Here is an 18771-nt window from a genome sequence, read left to right on the forward strand (position 1 = left end):
CTCGCACTCCCTATAGGGCTCCACTTTTCCTTTATAGAAGGCGGGGTGACGCCGCTGCCTGAGTCCTGGGGAGCAGGTCAGCTCCTGAGAGGTCCCAGCTTAGTAACAGTCCGAATCCTTGTGGACAGTTTTTGGTTTGTTTGGTTTTGTTTGTCTAAGTAAAACCTGTCTGTTGTCGTTTTAAAAGCTTCGAATCAAGACCTTGGTGAGCCATTGGGCCGTGTTCATTTTCCGTTTCCTAAGCTAGAGCAGTTTTGGACAAGAAGACCACGGCTCTCGAGGCTGCTGCAGTGTATCGACTCTTCGGTTTATTAGCAGCAGAATGGCAGTTCTTCGAGTTATGTTTTGCCATAATGTACTATTCATATTTTCAAAATGACCTAACTCTCAATTCGGATTAGTCATTAACCCTGAGGCGAAATTTGTCAGCAAGCCAAAAAGAAAAAAAGAAAAATGCCCAAGTTTCCGCCTCTGACAAGGGGAGGAGAGCCCTTTCCACACTGCAAGCCTCAATTTGGAAGCTGAGCCTGGGTCTGGGGAAAACCCTATAACCGGTGTTTACCTCCCTCCAGCCCTCCCTGCCCTACCTCCCACACACACGCAGACACTCTTTTGGCCCCTAGTGAGTCTTCTTTCAATTATAGTTATTGATTTCCATCTTCCCCTTGGCGACTATTAACCCTATCCAGGGCAGAGCTGCTTGGTATTGGGTAGACTGAGCTGGATCTGTTCTCCCACTTCCGACTACCTAGCTCCCCTGCCTTAAGGGAACGGTTGGGTGTTTGTTCATTTAGTAAGCACTGCAGATGCAACCTCTGTCCCAGCCACTGCGTTCATTCAATATTTGTCGTGTGGGATAGGTGCCGTTTAGTACATGTGACAGTCATAGCTAGCACCCAGCTCTTTTCTCTCCTCTCTCTCTCTCTCTCTCTCTCTCTCTCTCTCTCTCTCTCTCTCTCTCTCTCTCTCTCTCTCTCTCTCTCATAGAGAGTGCTGGGTGTGTAGTGTGTAAACTGCCTTAGCCCTCCTATGTAATTCATCAATAAAACAGAGGTGCAACTATCAAAAAAAGTCTTTTTTAAACCAAAAGTAATTAGCCAACCCAGAAACTTGGCAAAAGGGCCATGAGAAGACTCCCGGTAGAATCGTTGCCCTCTTTTTAGAAATGACCTTTGACCTGTCTCCATAATCATCTTTATGGACACAAGAGAGAACCATCTTGACCTTTGCTCAGAGGGAACTGTTAAGACAGTTTCGGTAATCACCATACAATCAGGGCGACCAAATAAGTAATTCATCTCCAAAACAGTGCTGCTGCTGCTGCCGCCTGTGGAAGGCGGTGCAGCAATAACTAGGTTGACATTGTGAATCAGAGTGTAGAACCAATGGAATCACAAAGAGAATCAAGTGCTGATGATTTTGCTGTAGAATTTCACTTGGTGTTCTCCAGTGCCCTTGCATTCGTGGGAGCATTAGAACCTGGAATCCCAGAGTCCAGTTTGCAGAACTTCGTCCCACGGTCAACACAATCAGCACGATCTACACTCGGCGCAAACATAAACAGAATATGCAAAGAAGAAAGCCGTGTTAAAAATCCAACCTGGAAGACCAATTAACTATCTAAATGAATTAGCGATCCATTTACCCTACCAGTCCTGCAGGCTAATTACTATGTAAATAAGGCCTTCTACCTTAATTACAGCTGTTAGCATGTGAAAGTTTTAAGGTGTGCTGACTGCCTGCAGAAATGCAGACTTTACACAGAAAGTTTGGCATATCAAAGACTTGGAATTTCAGATAAGCAGCTACGGAAATTGATGTGTATACAAAAAACAAAACAAAACCCACAATCTTTTACACAGTTGCCAGCTCTCTTCCCTTGTCCCTGTGGCCTTGTTGCTTCGTGCCCGTCCCCTCCTCCCTCCTTCCCACCTTGATACTCTCCAGGGCTCCTCCCACATGACTAGGATCCGAACAAACCTTTCGATTGAACTTGATGCCTTACCATTCTGGTCCTAGGACCCATCCTCCTGTATTTCTCTCTCCTCTCCTTTTCTTTGTGATCCTCCTTGCATATTCAGGTCAGTTATCTAGTCAACGAAGTATGTTGTGAATGCTTGTAACACGCTGAAGTGAGTGCGAAGGAGATTTTAAACCACACAGCTAGCTGCTCTTGGAGATCTTGGTACTTTCCCAGGGAGGGTTTTCTTCAGTTGCCTATAATCAGGAGACACGGCCCAGGGAGCAGGGGGTGGGGGGGGGGGGCTTGACAAGGGAGCTTGGGAATCAATTTCACATAACAATTTGAGTCTCTTCAAAATGCGCTGTTATCTTTATTTGAGAAGTAGAAACTATGCACTCTGGAGGCAAGGCTAGTCCTATAACTACTGGATAAACACAAAACACGGGAGTAAAAGGCCCTGAACCCTTCCCCAGTGCAAAACACTTCCATAACAAAAGAAACATGAAGGTATTCCAGTGGCAGCCCCTCCAGTTTCCTCCCAGCTGAGGTTCCCTCCCTGTGTGGTGGCTCTATCATGATGTTCCTTTTCCATACTACTCTCAGGACATTTAAGATAATTTAATTTCCTCCGGCATATAAATCGTCTCCTGGTGTCTATCTCTTATCTTGAAAAACAGCAGATGATTCTGCAAATTCCCACCTGCAAAACATCCTCCATGGGGGGTGGGGGTTCCTTATCTATGACATCACCTGGCTGCAATGTCACCAGTTAACTCAATTACCCCTACTGCTGCTGATGAGCAGGTCTCCCACTCAGTTCCAGTGGGTCTAGAAGCTTCACACCATGGTAATGAAATTACCTCCCTAAGTACACAGGCGTCCCATCAGATAATCCAGGAGGTGAGGTTCTCAAACTTTTTTTTTTCCACTGAAATGAATGCAGCCTCGCTCGCCTGAAGTCTTTTGATGGTTATGGAACCCAAGTGATGTCAACCTGCAGATAGCAGGAGCGCTGATGCTCGGTTTCCTCTTACTGTCCATGTCCCACAGACCGATGTCCAGTGGATAAAGCCTCAAAACCCGGGTGTCGTTAACTGGTTCTTGTTATTGTTGTATTTGTACTGGGGGTTGAGCCTCCTGTTGTTTACTGATTCTTTTTATTATTTTATTTTTACTTATTCATTTTGTCGCACTGCTGAACCTGAGACCTCATACATGCTATCGAATACCTCACCATTGATCTGTATCTCCAACCTTTTTTATTTTTAGTCTGGGTCTGAGATCAGGTTGCCCAGGTTGGTTGGTTTGTAGCACACTTGAGCAGTGAACTTCTGATCCTTGACCTCAGGGTCCAAACTAGCAGGTATTACCAGTGTAGACCTCCAGGCTTCCTTTCACTGATTTCTTTCCCAGGGCTTGGAAAGGAACCTGGGGCCTTGCATATACATGGCAGGCAAGTGTCCCTCCCCTGCCTACAGTATTTAACCCATATTTTGGGGTTTTCAATCTTCCTAATACTGTGACCTTTTAAAACGACTCCTCGTGTTGTACTGACCCCCAACCATAAAATTATTTCCTTGCTACTTCCTAACTGTAATGTTGCTACTATTTTGAGACACAATGTGAATATCTGATACGCAGGATATCTGATCTATGACCTCCAAAGGAGTCAGGCCCCACAGGCTGAGAACCACTGACCTAGAGGCATATTTTGGGAGAGTTGCTACATGAAGCAATACTCACAAATAGTTAAGCCTCTTACCCTTGAATGCTAGAGCCACTAACAGGGAGTGCATTGCATAGACAAGGGACAGTCGGTCCCAAGTCCCTCACCCCTGGGATGCACCGTACTTTCTGTCACAGCTATTAGGTTGCAGAGTGTCTAAAAAGAAGGGAACATCATCCCCCGCCAGTTGTTCCTACAGCTCCGTATGACTTCGTGGGACTCGGAGTCTCGGGACAAGGAAATATGACCCCATCAGTTTCAGACTGGATGATCCTTGTTTCCAACACAAGTTCTATGTCGATAGCGACGTCAAAGGCACAGGGGGAGAAAGCATGGGGACCATCCTAAGTCTTTCGGGAAAATCAAATTATTCCAAGCAAATCTTGAGCCATTAGAAATAAAAAGCTGGTTTGGAGGTCGTAATACTCTAGGATGGACAGGACAGGTAAATTAATTGCTTCTGCACTGCTTCATACTTTTCTTATTTGAATTGGCTTAACGGAAATATTTTCTAAGACTATTTCAAGTCATATAGAAGCCTAGCCTGGTAGCACACGCCTTTGATCCCAGCACTTGGGAAGCAGAGGTAGGCTGATGTCTGTGAGTTTCAGGCCAGCTTGGTCTACATAGAGAGACCACATCTTGAAAAACAAGCAAACAAAAATCAAACCAAATAGAAATATATGTATTCAAATACTCAGACCTATAATGAAACTTTTTTTATGAACAGTGAGTTCATTCTAAGAGTTAATTCATTCTTCCATTACTAGCAAAAAGCCATTTAAAGGAGGGTAATGTCTGCCAGTCTCAACTTATTTAAATGCTGCAATCCAGTCACTTGTAACAACGCATATAGATTCATGCTTCTCCCTTGTGTTTTGTTTTGGTTTTGGTTTTTTTGAGACAGAGTTTCTCGGAGTAAAAACCCTGGCTGTCCTGGAACTGGCTCTGTAGACCAGGCTGGCCTCGAACTCAAGAGATCCACCTGCCTCTGCCTCCGAGTGCTGGGATCCTGCACCACCACTGGCCTGCATGCTTCTCCATTTTGATCCTTAGACACATGAACAACAGCAGGACAATGTTCCTTAACTTTCCCAGTTAACCCGGCACATCAGGAAACATGGTAAGCATTTCGGGTGAGGGAGAGGTAGAAATAAAAAGTACATATTAGAAACACGGCATGTGTCAGTATACTTCACAGGGAAAGGATGAAGGTAAGCACTAATCTGTGTGTTCCTGCAGGAGTCACGTGAATCTACAGGCATCTGAGATTGTCTCCTTGAGAGCCAGGCGTTGGTGGTGCTTGCCTTTAATCCCAGCACTCGGGAAGCAGAGGCAGGTGGATCTCTGTGAGTTCGAGGCCAGCCTGGTCTACAAAGTGAGTTCCAGGACAGCCTCCAAAGCTACAGAGAAACCCTGTCTCGGAAAAAAAAAAAAAAAAAGGTTTCCTTGAACAGGAGGTCTTGCATTTACTCCTGCAAGTCAGCAAAAATGAACTCCATAACCAGCTCACAAACAATGCTAACAGTCACGGCTGTAATAGTCATTCTAGAAAATGGACCCCAGGATCCACTCTTTTTCAGGTTCCATGTAAATTCTGCTTCTAGTGGCTGAGGTGTAGAGAGAGGTTCAAGTATTCCTGGTCCATTTTCTTCCCCTTTTCCAGGACTTAGTAAGAGGCAGGCAGATCTTTGTGACTTCAAGGCCAACCTCGTCTGCCATAGTGAGTTGTAGGGTGGCCAGAGACATGCAGAGACCCTGTCCCAAAAGAAAATACTTTCGCCTTAAATTTCTTAGTTCTAGCAGTGAGAAAGCAGTTGCTGAGGGCAGCTGAGGGAGACAAATTTTTCAAACAAAAGCCTGCAGTAATTTCTTTCTATTGTTGTACATCTACATGGCTTAACAGGGTCATATAAACTCACTGGCTAAGTCAGTTTGGGATGCATTGGCTTTAAAACTGAAATGCTACAGTGCTAAGTAAAGACATGTGCGTGCGTGCATGTGTGTGTGTGTGTGTGTGTGTGTGTGTGTGTGTGTGTGTGGTGGGTTCATGTGCACACGTGTGCATGCTAATGGAGATCAGAGGACAACATCTGGTGTCATTCTTCCTGTGTGTATGTGTTTGTTTGTCATAAGTATTCTTATACTACTCAGAGCGAATCTAGGTTGCACTCCCACATAGCTGTCACAGACTGAAGTTTATCTGATTGTCATTAACACACTTTTCTCATTTCTTTGGATGTCATTGGCCCCCATAATCTCATGGGGAGTGGCACTATTGGCAGATGTGGCTTTGTTGGAGTGGGTATGACCTTGTTGGAGGAAGTGTGTCATTGTGGGGCAGGCTTTAATGCTTCCTATGCTCAGGCTACTGCCCAGTGTCTCAGGCAGCCTCTGTTGCCTGCAAGATGTAGGACTTCCAGCTGCTTCTCCGGCACCATGTCTACATGCATGTATCCATGCTTCCCGCCATGATGGTGGTGGACTGAACCTCTGAAACTGTAAGCCAGCCACCCCAGTTGAATGTCTTCACGTATAAGAGTTGCCATGGCCATGGTATCTCTTCACAGCAATGGAAACCTAGTTGGGACATTTCTGTACCACTGTGTTCGTGTTCTACAGTTATTTTTTTTTTTTTTGCAAAATGGGAATAAAATTCAAAGAATGGTGTTATCTAATTAATACACTATGAAACTTAAAAAGCATTCCCTTCAGAAAAAAGAGGTCCTGACATCATTGGCCAGTGCCCATTATCTTTAAAAGTCCAAAGGTGAAGTCCTGGTCAATCCCTAACCAAGCTGCCCTGCTTTTCCAGGGTCTCTAATGCCTTCCATGGAAGACTGCCCAACGGGGAATCATGGAGACAAACTGAACTTGATTAACTCCAAAGTTACCACTTTATTAAGAGATAAGCCTGTAACTGTCAACACATATGGGTCCACAGGGTCAAGGTCTCTCTACTCTTCCATTCTAGCACACAAGTGTCTCTGCCAAGCAGCTTGACAATATGCCTTTGCCCTCATCCCTTCATCTTACTTTATCCTCTGAGGAAGTATGCATTCTCTCATACTTGCTTTCGGAGCTAAAATGGAGCTGACCATAATTTAACAGCATTTATGTGCCAACAATCCTAAGCAGATTTTTTTTGGGGTGTGTGTGTGTGTGTGTGTGTGTGTGTGTGTGTGTGTGTGTGTAGCTATTTCCCCTTAATTGAAACATTCCCCCATGAAAGGCAAAGAAGAATGGAGAGGACTCCGGAAGCAGAGAAAGCCCGTGGGGCCCAAGAGGCTCATTAAACTTGGAAAGGAAGCTCAGAAAGAGAAAATGTTCGCAAGCCCCCTCCCCAACATTAAGCAGGCAGTAAATGATTGCTGGTGGAGAGGAGACTGTGGTTGAACTGCTTTCAAGTTAGGGAGGGATATGGCTTTTATAAGCTGTCGTTCACGCTGGGGTGGACCTTTCAATGACACAGCTAGCTGCCTTTGAGTCACCATGCTCCTATAAGTGACCTCAATAACCTCACCGGCCCACAAAAATACACTAGGATGGGATGGTTTCTTTGTTCTGTCACTGGTGTCCTAGTGAGGGTGACTGTTTCGTTCACGTCCTTCTAGGAAAAGTTGCACAGTGAAGTTCCACATAGGAGCTATACTTCTGAGGGGCTCAGAGGATACACCACCCAAATCCACTGGTTTGGAAACCACAGGAGATTTTTTAATGAGCAAATAAAAATTGTATATGTTTATCCTATTCAACAGTAATACTCTTTCTACCTGTTTGGATGGTGCAATAGCTAAACCAAAGTATCTGAGGATTTTATTTTAACCCTGGACCATACAATTCCAGAAAATGAATCCTGTCCAATACAAATGCGAATTTGTGATGGGTAAGCTTATATTTACCAGATTTCAGAGATGAGAAAGAAAATCTCAAGGAGTTCCATTAATGAACTCTAGGTGGGTTGTATACTAGCAACCAGAGTGAAAAGAGCATGAAAGCTCAGGCTCAAGCTTCACTAGCTTTGTTATATAGCCCAAGACCACCTGCCTAGGAATGGTGCCACCCATGGTGGGCTGGACCCTGCTACATCAATTAGCAATCAAGACATCTCACACACACACAGAGACAGACACACACAGAGACAGAAGATGGACACAGACACAGACATACACACACACACACACACACACACGCACACACACACACACACACACACACACACGCTCACATGCATGCACGCACGCACGCACGCACGCACACAGACATGCCCTCAAGCCTGTCTGATCGAGGCAATTCCTTCCATCTAGGCTCTCTTCCCAGCTGTTTCTAAACTGTGTCAAGCTAACAACTAAAGCTAACTAGAAGATAGAGCTCACTCTGAGATCTCCAAAGTAAATCTTTTCATTTATTTTTAAGCATATCAGGGTAAGTAAAGTAATTCTAAAATGATAAATATGTTCATAGTTGGGTGTACTGGCACACATCTAAAATCCCAGTACTTGGTAGGCAGAGACGGGCAAATCTTAAGTTCTAAACTACCCAGGCTATCTAGCAAGATCCTATCTCAAACACACACACATACACACACACACACACACACACACACACACACACACACACACACAGGAGCACACAGGCAAAACTCCACAACAACAGTCTAGAATGGAAAGATGAACTAAAAGGTTCCTCCATATAATTAACTATACAGATACCTGACTGTATCAGAGACACTGTCACATGAGCATAGTGAGGTAAATCTTAGAGTGGCCAAAATAAGCCATGCAGCTACACTTCAACACGGGTGAGACCACAGAGATGGGACAGTGAGGTTCCTTTGTCTCTGAAGCTTTCTTATTTGCATCTAAGGACCCATTTAATTATTTTCCACCATGCCCAGCTGAATACCTTCCCTGCTAAATTGCTTCTTTCTTCAGGAATATAATTTCCTCTGTGTTCGTCTGTGGCAATTACTGTGTCTTCTATCTTTGCACTCACGGGACACTAAACTCTTCACTGCAAGTGCTTACAGTGTATCTTGTCATTCAAGTCTAAGGCAGCTTTTAACAGCCCATGCTTATCTCATTATCCATCCAACAAAGAGTTGAATGTCTCTCACTGTCCCCTATTGTACAAGAGTGTCAATGAAAACCCATTTATATGATGTAGATATTATACAGATAGATATGCTTCCCTAAAATAAAATGTGACTTCGGTAAACTGGGTCATTGCCCTGGTCTTATGGTGGCTGAAGAGACCATGTGTGAACACAGATTTGGGGCTGGATTGGGTCAGAGAGAAGCAAGCTATGTGAGTTCTAGTAAATCCTTCAGAAGGAGAAAAGATAACGCCAGGGTTTGTGTGGGCTGGCTGACATATCCCTAAGAAGACACTCCTAGGAAGTAGTAAACAAACAAGAGAGCCGGGCATTGGTGGCGCACACCTTTAATCCCAGCACTTGGGAGGCAGAGGCAGGTGGATCTCTGTGAGTTCGAGGCCAGCCTGGTCTACAAGAGCTAGTTCCAGGACAGCCTCCAAAGCCACAGAGAAACCCTGTCTCGAAAAAAACAAACAAAAAAACAAACAAAAAAACAAAACAAGAGAGAGAGTGAACGAAGGAAATAAGAGTACATGAGTGAGACAGAGACATGAAAACTAAGAACCAACCATGAGGCGGTCTAATCTTGAAAGTGACAATTAAGCCCCTTACAAACTCTTGCTGCCTCTGTCGATAAAGAATGAGCTAACAGCCTTACGCTTGGAAGAGGTGGCAGCGGGGAGGAGGCCACAAGTGTGTATGTGGTGTGATGGGATTGTCAAGATATAGTCTCCTTTGTCCTTTGGTCAGTAATTTCAAAAACTAAGATCCAGGAAAACACTCATGAGCCAGGTTCAGGTCACCCTCAAAAAAAGTAAAACACTGGGGAGAAGAAAGTCATTTGAGGAAGAAAACAACTTGCTAAAGTAGAAAGACAGACAGACATATAGAAAATAGGTATATAGATGACTGGTAGATTGGTAGTTAAATGATAAAACACAGATGATGGATGGATAGATACATGACAGACAAATAGATAAAGATAGATGTACATAATAGATGTTCATGCAGGAATTATCTCTATATACATATGTAATATTAATTTTTCATATTAAACAAGTACCTTTTATTGAAACTTTAAAATGCTGGGTGGTGGTGGCACACACCTTTAATCCCAGCACTCAGAAGGTACAGGCAGGCGGATCTCTGTGAGTTGGGGGCCAGCCTGATCTATAGTCTACAGACCAAGTTCCAGGACAGCCAGTGCTACACAGAGAAACCCTGGCTTAGGAAAAAAAAAAAAAACCAAAAACTTTAAAATATGGAAGGAAAATCTGACTCCAGCCCACATATTTTCCTTTCCTCAGAATTAGCCCTCCAAGGGCGAGGCAACAGAGTGGCTCACACACCAGCTCTGCTCAGTCGGGGATTGACCTCTCCAGGGGAGAATTCATTCCCTGGCATGAAGCAGGCTACATCAGCCAAAGAAAGCTGCCAGCCAGACAGGGGTTGCTACTGGCAGTAGGTCACGGAGCTGGCTCCCTATGAGATGGTAAGGCTGAGCGAGAAGAAAGGGTGGTGTTTGCCCCAGTTGCTAATTACATATGCTGCGCTATAGAGCACACAGCTACCTGGCTGACACAAGAGTGTGGGGGCCCCGTGGCCTTTCTCTGGCTCTAACCCTCCTCCCTCCGAGGGGGAAAAAAAGCACCTATGGGCCTAACAAGAAAGGCTCACTTGGAACCCAAGCAAGCTTTCCAGACTCTGTGCCAAGCCGCTGGAACCCCAGAACACCTCAATCAGAGATATGCCAAAGTCCTGACCCCCTCAGGGTCAGTGCCTTAGCAGGTGACCTTATTTGGAAATAACATAAATACAAGCAAGTGAAAATGAGATCAGGGTGAGCTCTAATCCAAAATAAACACTGTTGTAATTTAAAAAGAGTAAATTTGGACACAGAAGCAGGACACTGGGAGAAGGAGACTAGTAGGAAGAGCCAGAGAGAAAACGGCCATCTCCAAGCCTAGAAGAGCATCCTTAGGACCCCCAAGAAGGAGCTGAGCTTGCAGACATCCTGATTCAGACGCTCAGCCTTCAGAACTGTCACACAGTGGGTCTACTGTTTAACCTGCTTGATAGATTTAGCCAAAGAATTCACTGTTTCACAGCCCCAGGCTTGAATCCGGTGCCTGGATGGGGCTCTTTCCAGGTTTCTACTCCTCCCACGGGCCAGGAGAGCTCCCAGTCTCAGGGGGTGACTGTGTAGCAGGGAATAGTTGAACCAGGTGTCTACATACTTCTATCCAAGTCCTCCAAGCATGGAATGGCACTAGGGAAGATGATCAAACAGGGAGAAAAGTTCTGAGCTTAGGTCTGCTAACACTCCAAAAATAGACTGCATAGTCAAGGAAGTCTGCTTACAAGCCCACATCTGACGAGGGCTAATATCCAAAATATATAAAGAACTCAGGAAACTTGACATCAGCAAATCAAATAATCCAATAAAAAATAGGGTACAGATCTAAGCAGAGAATTCTCAATGGAGGAATCTCAAATGGCTGAGAAACACTTAAATGTTCAAAATATTTAACCATTAGGGAAAATGCAAATCAAAATGACTCTGAGATTCCATCTTACACCTGTCAGAATGGCTAAGATCAAAACCACAAGTCAGCCAGGCATTGGTGGCACACGCCTTTAATCCCAGCACTCGGGAGGCAGAGGCAGGCGGATCTCTGTGAGTTCGAGACCAGCCTGGACTACCAAGCGAGTTCCAGGACAGCCTCCAAAGCCACAGAGAAACCCTGTCTCGAAAAACCAAAAAAAAAAAAAAAAAAAATTAACATGGAGAGAGATTGGGAAAAACACCAGATGTCAATCTCTGGCCTTCAAGTACATATACATACATACATACATACATGCATACATACACATATACACACATACACCACATGCAGAGGCATGTACAAACCAACAAATGCTATTTCAAACAGTCAAAGACTAAAGGGATCTGTTGAGCTCATAGTCTCCAAGAACCGTATATGGAACTCCTCAATCCCAGTACCTGTAAATGGACTTTATTTTGGAATAGGGTTTTGCAGAGACAGCCAATGATACAGTTGTCTAGATCACCTACTGAGCCAATCCCCGCACTGCATCTATCTCTGCTCTCCAGAATCTGACCACAGGTACGTGGGTGCTGGGGATTCAAACTCCTGTCCTCATGCTCACACAGCAAGGACTTGGCCAAGGGATCCATCTCCCCAGCCCCAAGGCTGCTTGTCTTAATCATTATATTGCTTCTGTCCAAATGCCAGACTCTCCAAAGGAAACACAGGTGATTAGGTTTAAAATAAGGAAATGCCTAACAGCATAATCACCAAAAGGAACCTGTTGATAGTACCTGTAAATAGCCAACATTTTAGGACCACTAAGTGTGACCATGCTAGTTAAATGATGACCTCTTTAGATTGTGCTAAGCCTTTGGCTTAATGATTTTATGTGACATTAAGTATGGTTTGGGGACTCATTGGTCCCTAAGACCTTTCCAGGAGCTTCATATGGTCAATATTATTTTCAATGATATTTATGTTTTTGTCAGAATTTTCCAGATGCTACCTGAGTTGCTGTCTTGCTGCAGACAGGGCATGTATGCAAGACTACATCTTCCACTGAACCAGATATAACACATTTGCATAAATATCATAAAATACCTCTTATAATTTTTATGTGATATGTCTATGTATTCTTCAATACATTATTCCAGGTTAGGGAGATGGCTCACTTAGTCAGTAAAATGCCTGCTGCACCACGTAAGAGCTAATGCAGTGGCTTGTGTCTATAACCTAGAGTTTATTGATAAAGCAACCAAGCTGAATTGATGATCTCCAGACTCAGTGAGAGATGCTGACACAGAAAATAAGGTGGAGAGCAACGGAGGAAGACCTCCAGTACTGACCTCCTGTCTGCGTAATTGTACCTGCACGTGCACACACACATGCATGCACCTACGCGAATACATACATGCCTCCCACACTAACCTGTTATTTCTGTTAACATCATCACAGCCATTTTAATGAATCATAAGTATTTCATAATTTTCTCAGTTTTAACTTCTGTTTGGAGTAATATTGACAGGTATAATTCACATAAACCCACACAAAAGTTCTTTAGGTCCTGCACCAGTTTTTAGACCATGGTGACACCAATGAACAAAACACTGAAAACCCACTGATTTGGCGATTTGGCGACTTGTGGACCTGTATCATCTTGTCTCTTCTCTTCCTTCAGAAAAATGACCTCAACCTGGAAACCACAGAGTAAGAGCAAAAGGCCTGGGGGGGGGGGGGTTCCTCCAAATAACACTGCCCTCTAATGTCTGTTGTTTTAAAAACAAAACAACAGCTTTGTTTTGTTTTGTTTTGTTTTATAGAGACATGGCTTCACTGTGTAACCCTGGCTGGCCTAGAACTCACTCTGTAGACCAGCCTGGCCTCGAACTCACTGAGATCCGCTTTCCTTTGCCTCCTGAGTGCTGGGATTAAGGGTGTGCATCACCACTACCCAGCTAAAAACAACAGGCCTTTATCCCATTTTCCTAAAAGTGCTTTTTGGGCTTAAGATTAGCAAATAACAGAATTAACAGATATTTAATCACTTACAGTAGAATATTTTACAGGCAACACTAAGTTAAAATCAGCAGAACTTAGAACCCAGCTATTCAAATGGAAAGAAAGCTAACAAGGATTTCTTAGAGAAAGTGGGGCTTGGTGCCAGATGTGGCACAGTTGAAGGATTTTTGCAGCCCTCCACATTCTTTATGAAACAGAGCTGGAAGACATGACCAGAAGGGATGCTGGAAAACTGGATCGAATTTTTCTCAAGCTTTCCAACTTGTAGTTAGCAGTTGTTGAGATGGAAAACAGCCCCTTAAAGAGCCCAGATGAGCGCTGTCACTTGTAACCGACTGACTGCTCAGAGGAAAACGGAGTAAGTGGGCCCAAGTGAGGAAAGACTCAGCTTGTGGGCCTGGTCCCCTCTTCCCTTTTCTTCCCCTGGCTCTACAGCCCTCCTCCCGTGTCTACCCTGAGCTCCCTGCTTTCCCACGCCCCAGCCTTCTGGGTCTTCTCATCTTTCTTGATGTGAGTCAGGGGTCTGGTTTAACCACAGGGTAGCACTAGGGCTCAACTGTCCCAGCCACAGCCTCTCACTGACCCTCAATTCGCTCATTCACTAATGGGGTTGACAATACACCTACCATACAAGGGCAGGGCGTTCTCTGGAGTCTTGATAGCTCCAGGCAAACTTCAGTGTGCAGTTCTAGAGTCTACATCAATATGCACATGAGGTGAGGCCGAGCTTACACCGGTAGGGGTGGCAGGATGCCGCTGACACTGTTTCCTCACTGTTGAGCCAGGTGAGGGGCTCAGCTTCGGGTCAGTGGTTAGTGCCAGGCTGAGGGCTGTCCTGGTGATCAGCTGTCTCCTTCCTCACTCTCGATCACCAGCACAGCCAGCCACAGCTCAAGGAATCTGAGAGGCAACTCTTTACCTTCTTAGACCCTCACATTCTCATACGGCCACCCCCGAACTCTGACCTCCTTCCCTTTCCAGCATGGGGTTGGTAGCCTCTAACCTGACCGTGTTGGGCTCCACTACCATCATCTGAGACCTTCTCCAGCCCACAGCTCTGGAGCTGATTCCCCAAGGTCCAGCAACATGTATGGCAGAGGTGCACTGTGGGAAGACAGTGTAGTAGGTGTGCAGGAGCTGAGTCCACGCTTGGCCAATGTATGGGAGGGTAAGAGGCTCTCAAATACCCTGTAGGGAGATGAAATCAGCAGGAGGTGACAGGATTAGAGGGGAAGACAATGACCGAAAGGAATGGCAAGTTTCAGAGGGAACATTCTGGTCTGATTCAAAATACACTGGAGACAGGAATAAGAAATAATCTACAGCCTTTCTTATAAAAACATAATGGTAGTTACGGTCATTTAGGTAACAATGCTAAACACCCATGCCTAAACACTGTGCCCCCCTGCAGCAGCCGTTCTGCTTGTGGAATGATATGAGCTCACCCACTCTTGGCTCCAGCTGGCTCCATTCCACCACTGTCGCTATTTGGGGTTGTCCTTCCATGATACCGGCATCATTTTCACCAATAGCTTCTCCTGCGCTCTCTTCATGGTGCCAAGACTCAATTTCTCTCCATGACCCCTTCAATTTTGAGGCTTCATCTGCTACTGAGGCTGCGCCTTCACCAGTGGCCTCTCCTGGCCCCTCACAGGGCCGAGCCTCAGCAGCCCTCCACGATCCCATCATGCCTTCAGAACCAGCACCACCTGGGTCACTCTCACACAGCCAAGTTCAGGTGGCAGCGCAAGGTACAGCCTTGGCCACCTCTTGAACGTGGGTTCTCTGTGCTGATGCTTATGAAATAGCCTCCCAGAAGACTTCACCTCAGTGACTCCGATCTCTTCTTGGCCACCACTAATTTCTCAGCTCCAGCTAACCAACGTCAAAGTGTCCTAGTAAAGCAAAGATTTAACTTTAGGGGTTTTGCTCTCTTGTTTATCACAGGTGATTCTTCAGCCCCAGCTAACCACAACCACAGGATCTTAACAACCATTCCACACCCCTGGTAGAGTCTTTCAGAACTTTCAAACTTCCCTTTGCAACTTCACAACCCAGGCCTTCATCATCTTCATGTCTCCCAATGCTCTTATCTCCCGATCTCCCATAGAACAGCTCCCCAACTTTTGAACAGTCAATGGTTTTTCTAAACTTAAGTTCCAAAGTCTTTCCACAATCCTTCCCAAACCAACATGATCAGGTCTGTTACAGCAGTACCCGGCTCCTGGTACCAATTTCTGTCCTTGTCAGAGTTGTTATTGCTGTGGTGAAACACCATAATCAAAAGCAAGTTGGGGATGAAAGGGTTTATTTGCCTTACACTTCCAAATTGTAGTACATGACTGAAGGAAGCCAGGACAGAAACTCAAACTCAAACAGAACCTGGAGGCAGAAAACTGATGCAGCGGCCATGGATAGATGCTGTTGCTGGGTTATTTCTCTTTGTTTGCTCAATCTGCTTTCTTATAGAACCCAGGACCACCAACCCAGGGATGGCATCACTCACAATGGACTGGGCCCTCCCCTATCAATCACTAATTAAGAAAATTTGTGACAGTGGATCTTATGGACTCATTTTCCTAATTTAGGTTCCCTTACTTCAGATGACTCTAGTTTGTGTCAAGTTATAAAACTAGCCAACATAGACTGCTTATGTTACAATGTGTTGTTGACATCTGCTGAACAGATTTAATGACAACTGGTTTGAAGTAGCAAGTCCTATATTAAGAAGTTAATTAAAATAAGAGCTGTTCTGTGCATTTCTTTGTTTTTCATTTTTAAATACTAAAGCTCTTTTCTTCTATGCCCACCTCTAGAATGGTAGATTTGCTCTCACATAAGAACAAAGAAAGAGGTGTGGGTTACAACACACATGAATTGTAAAATGTTCTTTGTGAATAATTAGGGAAGTAAGCACTAATAATAGGGAGCAGAGAAGATAGGTAAAGTTTAAAAAAGAGCTGAGGGTTTTGTAGTAAAGATCAGTGCAGATCCTGCAGGGAATGTTGGAGAAATGTGAAAAGCTGGTCTTAAAGATGGCTTCCTCCTTCCTGGGAGGACAGGAGCTTAGACCAGCTGGGGAGATATCGGCTGGGTATCACCGTGGGCATGGCTGAGGCCTCGTAGTCTTGATCTGGTTGCAGAAAGTCTGAACTGTTTTGAGTAGCAAGACCTGGTTTCTCTGAGCTTTCCCAACCTCGGGTATTCTGATGGGCGTCTCCCAAAAGGGTGTTATGAGCCAGGAGAGTGCTACTTCACTTTGGGTCCAGTCTCTCAGCATCCACACCATCACTCGCTACCGCCTACCCTTCTGCTGTGGCCATGTTGAGTTCTTTTATAGTTTCTATTTGCGAAGGAATTTCTTACAAAAACAAAACCACCAGATGATGTCGCAAATCAACCCGACGTATGGAAAAAAAAAGGAAGAAATTAGCTGTTAGTTTCAGAGCCCTGGACACCAGCTGTGGAGGTCCCTTTATGGTACCATGCAGACAATGGTGCCCTGCTGGCCTCTGGGGGCCCAGGACAGTCACCAGCTATCTGCCCGTAACAAGTTTCCCAGATGGCCTTTAAGTGATCTAGCAGGGTTTTTTTTCTTTTCTGGAAAGGCCAATCCTCCTGTCCGCTGTATTGGGTGAAAAACAAGGTAAAATGCTTCATTCTTGTTTTACAGCCAAGGGAAAGCCAGCCCTGATGTCTTTCTTCTTTCTGTGAAAAATGTGCATTTTACAGGGGTCATAGGTCACTGAAACAGAAGCAGATTTCCAATATATTAGACATTTATGACAGAAAATCAAGTTATCTCTTTTTAAGTGGCTTAATCAAATTTAGGGTCATTTTCTTTAAAGTAAAGAAATAGAAGATAATACATTACATATTGGGGATGCAGTTTTACAACTAAAACACACTTCTTTCAGAAGTAAATAAAAGGTGTGTTCTGTCTCTTAGGGATACTGATTTTTAAAAGCTGGCTGAAAGCAGACAGTGATTAAAGACATAGTGGCATAGACATTCAGCAATTAGGTGACATAATACATAATGCAACTGCACTACCAGAAACCCCAAGGCAGCCCGTCTTGCCCAGCACATGTTTCCAAAGAAAGAGTGATATAGGCAAAACTGATCTCTAATCAGAACAAGGAGGAAATAATTTGTTTGGAATTCCTCATTTAATTAATGGCTTGCTTTGAACACAATAGAAAGACTAAGTATGCTTATACCAAAGATCAAGAAGTTGAATTAAAAACACAGCTTCATGTCATCTTAACTGAGAAAGTACATCCAATGCTAAAAATGCAATTCTAATCTAAGTTCATTTGGTGGTATAGATTCGGGGTCTGGTTAATTTTGATATGTGATGTTTGAAAAGTTTCTGCACCCTGATAAGCCTCTCCACCGATGTAGCAATCCAAATTAGACTGAATCATAAAAAGCCCATGTTTAATGGATACAATGCACCTGGATGACCTTCCAGCCACCCATAGAGAAGACAGGAAAGAGAGACTAGAAAAACATACATTTATTTCCTGGGGGGTGGGCAGTCTAAATACGATGTGGGACTTGTCTTGAGTATCTCTGGGGGAGGGGTCATCATTTGGCAGGCTTTCTGGGATGCATCAGGGTTTGGGGGGGTGATAGGTTTTTTTTTATCTATTTGCAATTTTTTTATGATAAAATTTGTTTTTAAAAGCTGTAATGCCACTAAAAACTCTGACCAAGAATTCTTTAGGTGATGGCTCTATGAAATTCTCTTTTCACGTTTTCTTATTTAGAGCTTTGGTCTTCCATTTCTCACCAACCCTAATTTAAACTCAAAGGTCTATCTGGGCACTGCCTTCCATCAGAAGACATGCCTGGGAAGCCTCCAACACTACAGTACAACACAGTCCCCCATTTTGTTTTGCCAGACAAGTTAAATTTCTCACATTCCTCTTACAACTTTAGAGCCGTCAACATAATAAGTGTACTAAATACTTGAGATGTGCCTCCAGCCTGAAGACCTCACGAAGCTTGGTTTCATCAACACAACATCTCAGTGGCCCAGCCTCCCCTAGTGCCGTGAGAGGGAAACTTCCCTCCGCAGAGATTAAGGTAAGAAGATTAAGATGTGTTTTGCACAGGAAAAGACATCTCCGGGTCACTAGCTCTCAAAGGTGATCCTCAGACAATGCTCATGCTTAGACATGCAAATTATCAGGCCCACCTGGATCAACTAAGCCAGAACGAACATTAAGGCCACAACTATCCCCCACCCCTGCCTACCCTACCCTCCACCCCCACAAGTGATTCTGATGCATGCTAACATTTGAGAGCCGCTGATTTAGGCCAACCCTCTCGTTTTACAATGCAGCATCTGAGTTACAGGCTGGTTAATGTTTTACCCGAAACTGTTAAGAGTCAGAATTGGAATTAGACT

At 44.4% G+C, this 18771-nt stretch overlaps 1 long non-coding RNA gene across 1 annotated transcript; it reads right to left on the reverse strand.

The window, feature by feature from the left end:
* Window positions 1-962: 962 nt before the first annotated feature.
* On the reverse strand, window positions 963-17079 carry LOC121132911. The gene is made up of 3 exons (XR_005869617.1): window positions 14801-17079; window positions 2006-2217; window positions 963-1539 (listed from the first exon to the last, which is right to left on the reverse strand). It is a non-coding gene; the product is annotated as an uncharacterized LOC121132911 (long non-coding RNA).
* Between the last annotated feature and the right edge of the window lie 1692 nt (window positions 17080-18771).

This window comes from Mesocricetus auratus, unplaced genomic scaffold, assembly GCF_017639785.1.
Source record: "Mesocricetus auratus isolate SY011 unplaced genomic scaffold, BCM_Maur_2.0 Super-Scaffold_100018, whole genome shotgun sequence".
NCBI lineage: Eukaryota > Metazoa > Chordata > Mammalia > Rodentia > Cricetidae > Mesocricetus > Mesocricetus auratus.